Source organism: Parus major, chromosome 1 (assembly GCF_001522545.3).
Source record: "Parus major isolate Abel chromosome 1, Parus_major1.1, whole genome shotgun sequence".
Lineage (NCBI taxonomy): Eukaryota > Metazoa > Chordata > Aves > Passeriformes > Paridae > Parus > Parus major.
The window spans coordinates 103,695,485-103,709,413 of NC_031768.1; the positions used below are offsets into that span (position 1 = coordinate 103,695,485).

Genomic DNA, 13,929 nt, shown 5'->3' on the forward strand with positions numbered 1-13,929 from the left:
GTAATACAAATGCAAATGAGTGTGATGATGACACTTCAGTACAGACATGTTGCACCAAGGAAACCCAACCTGACAAATTTAAGCTCTGTGCAACCAACTCAGAGGAGGCCTTTTTTTTTTTTTTATCTTTCTCATAAGTTTGGATAAGTGGAAGTATGTCCACTGCTACCTGTGTGTATAGATAAAACATTTATGGTCAAGAAGGAATATTAATACTCAAAATGGCTCCTAACAGAGGCCTATAGGATTGCAAAAATAAGTTCTAACTTTGTTAAAAATCTTGGGTTAAGGGTTTCCCAGCTGTAAATCCAGGGAAGTAACTATCCTTCTAGCCAAAGGTATGGCTGGCCATTTAAAGCTATAGATACTGGGTTATTTATTTCAGATTTAACCTACATAAAATGCACTTCATTAACAAAAATGCTTGTTGTAAACTCAACCATATTTTATTCTTAATGCTATAGAAATTAATGATGGAAATTAATTTTGGAGTTACATGTTACTTGTTACATTTCAGGTACTTTATACCTGCTACACATTTCACTATTTCTGTGGCATTTTTTTGTACAGCTGGATACAGCAAGTACATAGGGTATTGCTTGTGATTATTACACTTCTGTAAGCCAGAAGCACAGAGGCAAAATTATGTAAATTATTGATTCCCTTGCCTCATGTCTCCTGCTGGATGGTGAGAAATAGGTGCTCTCTACTGCATCTCAAATCTGCTGCAAGTAGGAGGTGTTTACCTGCATCTTCCCATCCAAGGCTCCATCAACAGTGTCAGTCAGAGAAATGACTGAATGATTAACTGAATGAGAGTGATTAATATGGGCACAGGATATTCACAAGGCTGTTGCCATAACTCACAGTTACAGTGGACATTCAGTTAACAGCCTTGGTAACATTCATAACCCATGTATCATTGTGGAAAACTCAGAACACCAGATGTAAAATTTCTTTTTAGTTAGTATGTAGAAATTGGGTGTAAATGTGTGTCTTTTCTCTCTTAAATGACCTTTGCCTGTATGCAGAGGACTGCCATGTGATTTGTATGTTGCTCAGGCTACTGTAGTCCTTATATTGTAGTTATGGTGTGCTGTTTCTCTGAGTAGTTATCAATTTCTGTTGCACATTTTACTCTGGCTTCAGAATGAATTAAAAAAATATCTCTTCTGATGTCAAGTGTAGTTCTCAAAATCAACAGAAAATATTATATGCTTATAATGAAAGTGCCTTTATTTCAAAATTCTTCAATTATTCCACAGGTAGGTTGTAAATATCAGAATAAATTTGAAAATCCCACCAATCCTATTTCTTAAAGAAACAATAAGGAAAAGAAATAACATTATGGATGAAAGCCACTTCTTGATATGTTTTTACTGAAATTGCTGGAAGTATGTTGAATTTTTACTGAAAAAGTTGGATTGATATTTCCAATGCAAATTTTTGTACAGGTTCAAGTACTAGGTGGGTGTTATTACCTTCCTTTGTCCCTCCTTGACTTCTTGTTTGTGCTAAAATTAAGTTTCCCAACAGTGAGATGTCACCAGGCTTTTTCACAAGTAGCAATTGAAATCTCTTAACACGCCTACAAAGCTGAAAGCCAAGCCATCTATTTAAAGAGTGTTTTGAAACGGTGCTTTTCTTTGTTGGTTATCTGGGCAGTGGAGAAACAGTTTATCTGACACCAATTCCCTTGGAATATTTGGGTTTTTCTGTGGAATAACTGATCTTAATGAACGTGGGGAATTGGCATCAGATTAAATCTTTATCCATGATTCAGCTCAATGAAAAAAGTCAGGAGTGCCTTCAGCTCCAGGGCTTTGTCTTTAAACACTGAGTGTAGAGAACCTGTTACAAGGTCATCTAGAAGTTATAAGCACAACAAATGGCCTCCATGAAGTCTCCACTGATGAAATATGAGAGAAGGACAAAGAAATCTGCACCTTTGTAGTGAATAAAATCCCTGGAGCCCAAATACCTCTATCTGAGTACCACAGTCACAATGTCTAGTGTCTAATCTCCTCCTAGTGCATGTTTGAGGGAGGGAAAAGTTCTTGGCAGAAAACAGAACAGTACCAGCCTTTATGAAAGAAAGATAAGCACACTGGAGCTGAGGCAGGAGCCACAGAAAAGTGTAACATGACATCAGGGGTTAAATTTAGGTGAAAGTGGAAAAATAATGGCAGTCTTCATCCAAAAAATCCCCTAAGTCAAGGTGTCAAAATGAGATATTGCTTTTATTACACTGTACTGATGCTCAGGCATTGATTTTTCTTTTATCAGCTGGTCTGTTTCTCAATCAGCAGAATTTCTTCATCATCTCTACCTTGCACCTCACAACTTCATAGGGTTTGACTGGGAGTCATGACTGGGCTTCTGGAAGGTAACATGCCCTTGGCTGTGAGAAAAACAATATTAAATATTATGTTGATTTTCACAGTATAATCTTTCCTTTTCTAACTTGTTTTCAACCATGATTTGGAAAGTGCTCTTGCTTTTTTTCATTAAGACTGCTTTCAAAACCCAGGACCCCCAACAATGCTAGTTTTTCTTTTAAATAGAAGACAAAACTCCCACAGCAATAAATCCAAACTAATGGTTGCAGAAGCTTTTCCTTCCCTCTTCCTTCCCTGTAAACAAGAAATTTCTGTTACAGAAGCACACTTAGCTGGAGCCTAGAGTCAGAGATACAAAATACTGAATGAACAATGGATTTAAGGTGGTACATTCTCAGGAAGCTTGGTCAGAATAAAGATCTCTTCAGGTCACAGAGGGTGTCTGCCCTTAAAGGTAGAAGTTTCTAGCTCTCATGAATCAGGTCTTTAAAATCACAAGATGCAATATATGCATAGGAAAATTACTCAAAGAATTTATTGAGGATTTTAAAATTTATTAGCCACTATACTTTTTATCTTATGGAAGCCCAAATAGCTAAACTCTGCAGAGATCCTTTAAAACAGATGTAAGCATAATTCCAGTAAATATAGGAAACTGCTAGACTACTCTCAAAACAATTTTGGGTAAATTATGCACTCTGAACACATGAAGGTATGATTACTGGTATGGGTGGAACATTGACTGTCTTTTCCCTTGGGATTTATGCCTACTTGGATTTTACATTCTCAACACAACAAGAAAAAAAGAAAGTCCTAACCAACTGTTTCCATTCCTGTTGGTACTCCCACTCAAAAAATTAGGTGATTTTTTGACTTTTCCCATTCTTCACAGTTATTCTGCCCTGTTTTTCTGTTTGTTTTTTTTTTTTTTTCCAAGTCCATCAAAATTAGTTTAGGTCAGGCAGGGGGGTTTACAAGAATAACTGTGTGAGTGTTACTTGTTAGTGGCAATAACGTAAAATAATGTAAAATAACGTAAAAATACCTAGCATATAGGCAACTGTAATTTCTTAGCTATACTAGATGATGCTTCACTGAAATGTATTCAATAGATCATCCTCCAGCTGTTTTTCTAAGCAGTCCTGTACCATATAATTACAAACACAGATGAAATAGCACAAGTGGGACTTATTCTTTTGTTGAAGGTTAGGAGAGGTGTCAGGCTTTGATGAACCTACTCAGACTTTACCACCCTGCTTGCATGCACCTGAGGAGATCCTCAAGTCAGTCTGGCATCTCCCATTCCTCAGTTGCTCTCCACAAAGACTTGCAAAACTGTTGGTTGCTGTGAGAGACTGAATAATTGATTTCTGGAGCCATGCTCCCAGTTTGGGGGAGCTGGAACGTGGCTGTGCTCCTGCACTCCCTGGAGAACACAGGACTGCTCGGTTCCTGGGCAAGTTCCAGCAGCAGTTCAGCATTCCTGTTTGTGTATCAGCATTCCTGTTTGTGTATCAGCATTCCTGTTTGTGTATGAGGCATCCAGATACTTCAGAGTGGTTTCCAGTCATTAAATATACATATGACACTCATGCAGAGAGTCATTATACTGTCTCTTCTGATGGGAACAGGGATTTTTTTTTTTCCCCCTTATTTTTTCTTGTTGAGTCAGAGCAAAGGGCACACCTTGAAAATTCCCCTACTAAATTCCAGCACTAAGAAGAGAAAGTTTGGGTTAGAGCTTGTTTGCTGAGCCATAGGATCTGCCTTCATCCTTCTAAGCAGCAGGCTAAAATGTGTCAGCACACTTGCACTGAAAAGTCTTTATGTTGCTTTGGTCACCTCAGCAAGCTTGGAAGTTTTGCTTCCAGCCTCACCAGACCAAAAGGCACCCCTAGAATGTCTCTTCTAATTTTGCTTCCCCATCCACCAAAAACAAAAGTGAAGAGCTGATTTAGCCGAATTTAAAATCCCAGAAGGAAATTTAAAATCCCAGAAGGAAAAAAATGTAAATTACAACCTCTGTGGGCTTCTGATATGTGTTAGAGACAAACCAGACCACAGCAGCATGTTCAGGACATGAAAGATGGGAAAGTGACACCACAACATCTACTATTTATTCCATTTTACAGAAATTTATTTAGCCAGTGTGGTGCCCCCCTTTCTCCTTCAAAGTGTAACACAAGAAAATACATCTTAAACTTCACTATTTTGTGAAATCTAAATAATCTAAATCATCTAAATGTAGAATGGAGAAAAGAGATCAGAATAATGAATGCATCAGAGAAGTGCAGATGTTTAAGCAGAATATTTTGCCTCTGCTCCTTTGTTTGTTGTGGATCCTCATTTTAGGCATTTTTCTCACAGGATTTGGTGGTTTTTTAAAATTTTTGTTTGTTTGTTTTTTGTTTTTTTTGTGTTATTTGTTCTAATCTTTCAGTATTATTCTCCATATGTGTTTGAGATCAAAACAGTTATCATCTCAATTTAATTTAGTACACCTTTCTCTTTGTGATGGGCTGCTATTTCAGAGTGTACAATGCCACTATTAATCATCATAAAGAAAATGCATGAAAACAGTCCAAAATATGTGTCAGGCACTTCAAGGTGATGGATGCACAATAGATAGCCCCATTATTATCACTCAGTAACTTGAAAACTTTTGGTCCTCACATTTTCTCACTTTAAAACATCATTAACTTGTTCATGGGATCCAATACTTTGTGAAAAATGTATTACTCTCCCACTCTTTTTCCTCATCCTTCATGCTGTATTGACAGAGTAAGTTACCTGAAATTTCTTAATGCATACTAAGTTTATTTCTCAGTGTATGAGATAGCAAAGAAAACCAAAACAAATAGTTTTATGGAACAAAAGTCAATTATATTGATTTTGATATGTTAATGCAAAAACAGATTTTATGAGTGATTGTAATTAGGGAACTTATGTTTATTGGTCACAGTTTTATTTACTCCTTGGATTTATTCTTTTTTGTGAGTCAGAAACACTTAAAGACTGAAATATCCATGTTGACTGAATATAGCTGATATTCTTCTTCTTTTAGGATTGTTACAAAAGCTAGACAAACCTAGTGAGATTGACCAGAGAAGCCCACTTATATTTCCCAGACAGAACCACTCACATCATCTAATCTAACCATTTAGGAAGTAAATGGTTGCAGTTTCCACAACCATTTTCTGCTCTCTATAGTGATACAGCCAATTCCTGTATCAGAGACTATCATCTAAATAACTGGATGAAAAATCTTAAAACCAAAATTCATCCAATATTTAAACTTACTATTGCAAAGGAAGGTTTTTGTTCATTTTGGGAAAAAACCCCATATAAGTCTTAGTGAAATTGCCTTGAAGGTTCATAGTGTTTCATAAAAGTGAAATTGATAAGTTTCTATAGACAAAAGAATAGAAAAAACTATGTTTGTAAAGACCCAGCTTAAAACATACTTGCCTTCATTCAGGAACCTTTAATTCACAGTTACAGTATGTCTGCAGGTGATTTTTTTTCTCCTAACAGTATATATGTTTCTTTCTTTATAAAATTTATCTGATGTTAAAAAAGTTCAATCTTAAAAATATTGCAACTCTTACATTTTTCACTTTAAATTTTAATCAGAAAGTATGGAAGAATCAATAGCTAAACTTTGAAAGGTTCTGAAAGAAAAACTGATTATAAGTTAGTGAATTAGTGATTTAATATGTTACTGAATAATCAATAATTGCTATCAGATGTTCTGAAAGGCTCTTACTAAATATGTTTTGGGAAATTTGTAATTCCATGACGAAGTTTCAGGCAGGCATGCTGAACTGAAGAAGACATCATCAGTGTCACAGACAGTGGATTGAGTGCAGCCTCAGCAGGTTTTGCAGATGACACCAAGCTGAGGGGTGTGGCTGACACTCCTGAAGGATGGGATGCCATCCAGAGGGACCTGGACAAGCCCAAGCAGTGGCCCATGGGAATCTCATGAGGTTTAACAGACCAAGTCCAAGCTGCTGCACCTGGGACAGGACAACCCTTGGTACCAATCCAGGCTGGGCATGAACAGCCCCAGAGCAGCCCTGGGAGAAGGACTTGGGGGTGCTGGTGATGAGAGGCTGGACATGCCCCGGCCGTGTGCGCTGGGAGCCCAGAAACCCCCCGTGTGCTGGGCTGCATCCAAAGCCCCGTGGGCAGCAGGGCAGGGAGGGGATTCTGCCCCTCTGCCCCTCTCTGCTCAGACCCCACCTGCAGGGCTGCATCCAGCCCTGGGCTCCCAGCACAGCAAGGACAGGGAGCTGCTGGAGCCGGGCCCGAGGAGACACCAAGGTGATCAGAGGGATGGAGCAGCTCTGCTGTGAGGAAAGGCTGAGAGAATTGGGATTGTTCAGGCTGGAAGAAAGAAGGGTTTGGGGTGACCAAATTGTGACCTTCCAGCACCTGAAGAGAGCCCACAGGAAAGATGGAGAGAGACTATTTACAGGGCTCTGGAGTGACAGGACAAGGGGGAATGGGTTCAAACTGACAGAGAGTAGGTTTAGATCAGGTATTAGGAAGAAATTCCTTACTGTTAGGTTGATGAGGCACTGGCACAGGAAAAGCTGTGGCTGCCCCATCCCTGGGAGTTTTCAAGGCCAGGCTGGAGAGGGCTTTGAGCAACCTGGTCTAGTGGAAGGTGTCCCTTGGAACTCAAACCCTTCTAAGGTTCTATGATTCCCTGATTTTCAGAAGCCCCTATTCTGATGTCACAAGGATCTGTGCTCCAGCAGTGGATTTGCCACCTCAGTTGAGGCATGGCTGTCTCCAAGCTGACCCATGTCCTAGGTTATCTGTCCAGCTCTGGGTGGGAGCTCATGGCTTTTCACCTTCTGTGCACAAAGGCGGTGTCTGGCAGCTTGGAGTGAGGAGCAGGATTGCTTTGGGCCAGCGAGGGCAGCACTGGAAACCTGTGTGTGGTATGGACCCTGTTTTGCTGCTCTTGTATTGCATCTGAATTTACACAGACAAAACACTGCTGATACTGCAGGGAGGTCCTCATCAGATAGTATCTGGTTCCACAGATGGCCCTCTGAGGGAGCTTGTATTCGTAATGTCTTTGGTAATGCACTAACAGAAATGAGGTTAAAAAATACAGTCTTTGTAACAGGCAAAGTAAGGCATCAGTGATAAATTCAATTATTTTAAATGCATCAGACCAGGTTCTGATTTCAGTTACGTGGATATAAACAGGCCTGCTGGTACCATAGACTTTTGTGCATGCAAGGGAGGTCAGAGTCTTATCTCAGGGATGTAAAAATTCATCTACTTTAGACTTTATGATCTGTATTAACAAAAGGTAGTCTGTCCTTGCACTTTTATTAGACATCAATATTTAAAATACTTATAGGATATTTTGTGGGATTGGTGATTTTTATCAGCATTTTTGAGTTTTATTTTTTTTCCATGACTACATAATTCCAAACATTTAATGTACCTGCTAAAACTCTTGTATCATGTTGCCATTTCAAAGAGATCTAGCTGATTTGTGAGGCTGGCTGTATTAACAGTAGCCAGAGAAGCCATTTAACCTTTTCTACTATCTCAACCAAATATCTCATAGATGCTGTGTGGAGAGGAAATCTATTCTTTAAATATAGTTAAGTGACTAAATTTACTTAATCTGCATTGGTAACTTCCACTTTTAAAAGGCAAGTGACATTCCCATGATTTGTCCAGAAGCTGGAATATTTTTTTGTCATTTGCTAAGGATTTACAGAGTGCATGCTTTCATAGAATAAATGTTGTTTTTTTTTTAAAAAAAATATAGCTTTGTAGAGAAACTTATAAATTAATTATACTAAAAAGGATACTTGAATCTATATAGTTAATATACTCAGTGATTCAAACAAGACAAAAACATATAAAATAATGCAGGCAGTAACAAAAAAGAAAGCAAAATACATAGAAGTTGTTGCCACCCACAAACTAAATTCTGCAAAGCCTGTGGATTTGAATGGATCACACCATTTAGATGGCAACAAATCTATGGAAATGCAGCTGAAAGCCTCCCAGCTTTTCATGCCAACACTACTTCAGCAGAAGTTTCATCTAAACAAACTTCAGACTTTGTTAGAGTCCTTTATATGACAGATTTATCCATGTTCCCTGATTTCCTGCCAACTGACTGCACCTGGTTCACTCTAAATTAGTTACAGTTAATTGTCAATAAATGTGAAGAAGGTCCTCTTGCCATTTTCTCTTGGCTGTGAAGCTGGTGAGTCTTATGGCTATTTATCAGGTAGAGTTATACATGCAGGTTTAGAGGAGAAAAAAAAAAAGGAGTAAAACAGAGAGTGGTAATAGGTGTTTTATTGATTTGTTTCCATTGTGCATTTTGGTGTAGGATATGTGTGAGCACAGCTGCATTAAGGTTGAGATGTTATTTAATTCAGCTGACTCCTGGTTGGATGGGCTATAAAGGGTGTGGGAGGTAGGTTGGGCTTTTTTCTGCTTGTATAGGGAGAATTGTTGATGTAGAAAAAGTAGTGAGAAGGAAGAGCTACAGGTAAGTTTTTATTTCTTTCTTAGTTTAGTGGGTTTTTTTTCTCTTGTGACAGCTTTGGAGGGTAATGTAAAAAGAGATTCTTCTCAGTGGAGTTAGAGTAATTAATAAATACTTTTGTCCTTTTGGAGGATGTGATTTGTGTATCTTTTGGCTTTCCTTCAGTGGGCCTTGCAAAAACAAAAATTTGCTTTTCAATTTATTTTTATTTTTTGTGTAACTGTAATTTCTGTTTTTCTCTTTGCAAGTTAATTAAAGGAAAGGTAGAAAAAAGAAGACTTTTTCTGTCCTCTGCCTCTCTAGACCTGTTGCACCTGCTGTTCCTACTGATTTGACATACTTATGGCTTGATTCTGTCTGTGGTCATTTTATTCCCATATTTTGAGGGGCTGAAGCAGCTCGAGTGTAAACCCAAATTCTGTAAAGGTTAATTACAGACTTTCTAGTTAAGGTTTTTTTACTGTAATGTACTTCTCTTTCAGAAGAAGTATTCTTTAATTAAAAAATGTGTTTATTTGAGATAAACCTGTTTGCCTGCACCTGTGTGAAAAGTGAGGCTCAGGATTCAGGGGGGATTAATGGTTTTGAATCTGAGGCAGTTTTCTGCTTCTATAATAAAAGCATCCTGTTGAATTTTCCTTGGGAAGTGGAAGCTCTAGTTTGAACTTTATATGTTCAATATATAGTTATATGTATAATATATATAGCTATATATAATATATATAGCTATATATAATATATATAGTTATATATGTGTCAGTTCCTGTTCTTTGCTTCTTTCCCTTTGCAAATTATTTTATTGAAGACAAGAAATATGACAAGAATAATATCTTTAAGGCTTAGATTCCTTCCTTCTCTTTGGAGTTTTGTGCTGTTGTGTAGTGTATAGCTTTCACCCACTCCCTGCAGCCTCTTCTGCCTTGCTGTTTCTTTTAGGGATGCTCCTGTGTTGGGAAGAAATTTGATCTTGGATCCAAAATAAAATCTTACAATTTTTGCTTCTTTTGTTTTTAATTGGAATCCTATGGATATGGTGTCTAGGCTTCTTCCTAGTAAGGTGGCTGTTGTCCTCTGTCTACTAGTTATGAACTTTGAAGCCAAATAGTCTCTTTTAAAAAAGTTAAGCATTTCCTGATGAGGTTCTGATACAATCACAGAATGGTTTGTGTTGGAAGGGACCTCAAAGATCATCTTGTTCCATCCCCCTGCCATGCTCAGGGACACCTGCCACTAGACCAGGTGGCTCAGGGCCCCATCCAACCTGGCCCTGGACACTTCCAGGGATGGGGCAGCCTGTGCCAGGGCCTCACAAGCCTCAAAGTGAAGGATTTCTTCCTAATATCTACCTACTCTTTTATAGTGTGGGGACATTCCCCTTTGTTCTATCCCTACGTGCCCTTGGAAAAAGCCTTTAGGTACTGGAAAGCATCTTAATGCTTCCTTAGTAGTAATATTTATATTGCAGCTAGCAGGGCTGTAGATACAAATGCCAGCTTTTTGTGGAACTCTATCTTTCTGTAAGACACAGTCACAACAAAAATTATCTTGGACATTTTAATTAATTGTAACGTAGGTAAATAACTAATTGAATACCATCTGTTTACTTGGGCTGAGCATCAAGAATGTGTCTGTTAGTTTGAGGAAAGAATATTCATGAAACAGAACATCTCTTTTTCAAGATACTGATTGTACAAATCTATTTCTTTGGCCTTGCAGTGGTAGTATGCATATACTTTTATGACATTTATTTGTATTTATTGTTCTACGTTTTTTGCTTTGGAATTTCCATTTTCAGTTGTTGGCTTCTCCTTTCCTGGGGGGGTTAAATAGTCCAAGAGAAACAAGGCCAAAACAAAAAGAAGCTTTTTAGCATTCCTCTCCCTTCCCTATGCCTGAGAGGGGGACAGAGAGGAACTGTGTGTGCTGGCTGGGGAGGGCACTGTTTTGCTGGAATAACAGCAGCTCTAGGGGGCCTCAAACAAGCTCTTCACAAGAAAATCCAGGTGTTTGTAACAATGGAGAGGTTCCCCTATGCAAAAGGATTACCCTGCACAACCAGTTTTGAAGCAAAAGAGAGTTTTCAGTCTGAACAGCTACAGGAAGTGCAGGGGCAGATCCTTTGTGATCTGGGTAGGTGATTAGAGCACTGATTAAATGTAAAAGTGAAAGTTTGAGGGTCACAGCAAAGAGGAAAAAATACCCCTTTCATTTAGCCAGTCAACCAAAACCCCTTCTTGTAAGAGCTTCCAGTGCCTGCCTTCCCTGCATAGCTGGGGATAGGTGAGAAACGGAGAAAATGAAGTACAGTGTTCTACCTGTCTGCTTTTGTAGTCTTCCTTAGGTTTTATTCTGTAAATGGGATTTTAAGTTGCATAAAGCAGATATTTTTCACTGGAGATTACATATCAGAATTGAGGATTATGGATTATAATTTGTTGAACCTTTTGTTATGGATGGATGCTGCGTTCATGAGTTTGGAAAATAGCATCTTTAAAAAGAAAAATTGCTGTAATATCAACATTAAAAGTATGTCTAATCAGCCAAGTGCCTATCAGCCACTTCTGTTAGTGTAGTGTTTTCCCTGTTTCTTTTCCAAGTTGTTTTTTGTTTATTTTTTAAATTGTTCTGTTCACAAGGATTTTATAGCTCTTTATAATGGGAAAAAAAAATACAAGAAACTTTTACAATAGCATGTTTTTAAAAACAAGTGCTGCAAGATTTCCCACATGTTGGATAAATTTCCCAAATATTCATATACCAATTTCTGTGGTAGTTGCTTATGCTTTAGACTAGAAATGACATTGTATTTTTTCCAGCAAGTCCTGTGTCATTGGTACAGTTCTGTTAAATCAGTATTTGATCAAACAGATCTTCTGAAGGAGCAGATCTGAGTCAGAGTGCTATAAGAGGAGGTGTGGTGGGGAATAATAAATAGGTAAATGTTGCCAAAGCCAGTAAAGATGCTCAGAGAAGCTGTGGAAGTGCTCAAAGCTGGGTTGGATGGGATTCTGAGCAACCTGGTCTAGGGGAAGATGCTCCTATGGCAGTGTTGGAAAGAGATGAGCTTTGAAGTTGCTTCCAACCCAAATCATTTTATAGTATGAAAAATGTTGTGACTGGAAGATGTAGTTGGTCCCTAAAAGCCCACAATGAGAAGCAACTGCTAACACATCCCAATGTTTTAAACCCCAAAATTAAAAAAAAAAAATAAAAAAATCAAGTTTTAAGTTAATTGAAGGGTTTTGCATCAGGAAATTTTCTGTGCTATACAATAACACTTCTAAGAGATTCAGTGAAGTGCTGCTTGCTCAGGACTTTTAAACGGGTGGATTTGAGGTGTGTTTTGGTGAAGTTCAGGCCCTCTGTATGAAAGGAAAACTCAAGCATTTTCAAAGCAGCTTATTTTGATTTTGTAGTGGCCTATGAGGTGACAGTCTTGAGCAAACAGTCAAGGAGGTTCTGAATGAAAAAGCATTTTTACCTGCGAGTATTTATTGAAGTAGAGTTATAGGTTTGTACTGAGGAAATTGATGGGAATTTTTTTCTTCACCCAAAGGTATATTTCCCAAGAGTTATAACTAAAACATTCAATAATATTTCTTTATATAGCATCCAATAATGCAATGGCTGGAAGACAAGGAAGTGGCAGAATAGCTGGGTGGATGCACTGGATATTGGCAATAATTCTGATGCTGTGGGGTCACCAGATCAGTGGACAAGGACAAGGTAAGTGAAGATCATTTACTGCAATTTGCTGTTGGCATAGTATTGCATAGCATTGTTTAGAGAAAGAAGGCTGTGTGATCAAGGACTGAACTCCTGTGAACTGCTGACGAGAAATAGGGATATAAAAATCTGAAGGACTTCAATTGAGAAGTCAAATTCTGTTTGGAGAATATTGTTGTGATGCCTTCAGGGATTATCCAGGTGCTTGAATCTGTTTTCGTGTGCTCAGTGATTGAAGTGTGCCTTGAAATAAATTTTCCTTTGGTATCTGTTGTTGGCTCTCTAGGTGTGGAGAAGCAGCAGTTTAAGAGATTATAGACATGGATACTTTGTGTTTTTTAGCTGTGATTTCTGCAATATTCAGAAAGGCTTTTGTGGCCATGCTGTAAATAATTTTCCTGTTACATTTCTGTCTCACTCACTGATGGTGGTGCATAATAACAGCTGTAGGGATGCAGACAGGCAAAAGAAAGTCGCCTTGGGTTTTTGGTTTTGAAGAATGAAGCATTATTGTGTGTTTCTGATCTAAGGGCTGCTAACAAGAGAGGTAAAACCAGGCTATTGTACTTTTTAATATACATATTTAGAATAAAAGAGGTTTGTGTGTTGTGTCAGACTTTGAAAGGGGGAAAATGTCATTTTGAGCCACTGAAATTAAAGACAAGCAGGTAGACATTCCTTTTTGAGGAATTCCTTTATCAGGCCTTCAGGAAATACATGTAACATATGGGCTAAGATTTCCACATCCTTGCTTTACTCCTCAAGTGTGGAAGATGCTGAATATTTTTCTCTAGAGCCTCTCTGTTCTCTGTTACTCCAGTCACTGGTTATGTGCATGATGCTGGGTAGGGTGTGAGCCTTTGCCAGGTGCATTTTCCCAGGCAGTCTGGGCTGCAGAAAAAGTTCTTGGCTGTTGGGAGAGAAATGGTGCTCACTCTTGCTTGGTGCAGTTTTAGAGGTGGGAACTGAGGGTAAACTGTGCATTGCAGTTCTGCTGGAAACATCTGTGGAACTTCTGCGTGTTTCCTCCACAGACCCTAAAAGCCAGCCTGGCAGCCTATGTAGGACTTCAGCAGGAGAGTGTCAGGTATTTTTGCAGCTTTTCTGTGATATAATTTGCATTTGTACAAAAAGGAGGTGTTGCTTTTCTGAAGTGTCCATTTTGACATTATAGTCTTTGAACTGGAAAACCAGATATACCTGAAGACTGTTCTGTGGTATTGTTCTAAAATGTGATGGGTATTGTGAATTTTTCAGTTTTATGAAATACTGGTGAATGGCATTGGGAAGAAACACAGATAGAGCATCTTGAAAGTGTTTGTTTTC

General features: G+C 38.4%; 1 long non-coding RNA gene across 1 annotated transcript; it reads left to right on the top strand.

Moving 5' to 3' along the window:
* The first annotated feature begins 8,847 nt into the window (after positions 1–8,847).
* LOC117244234 lies at positions 8,848–13,685 on the top strand. Its single transcript, XR_004496913.1, has 3 exons — positions 8,848–8,880; positions 12,487–12,603; positions 13,638–13,685. It is a non-coding gene; the product is annotated as an uncharacterized LOC117244234 (long non-coding RNA).
* The last annotated feature ends 244 nt before the right edge of the window (positions 13,686–13,929 follow it).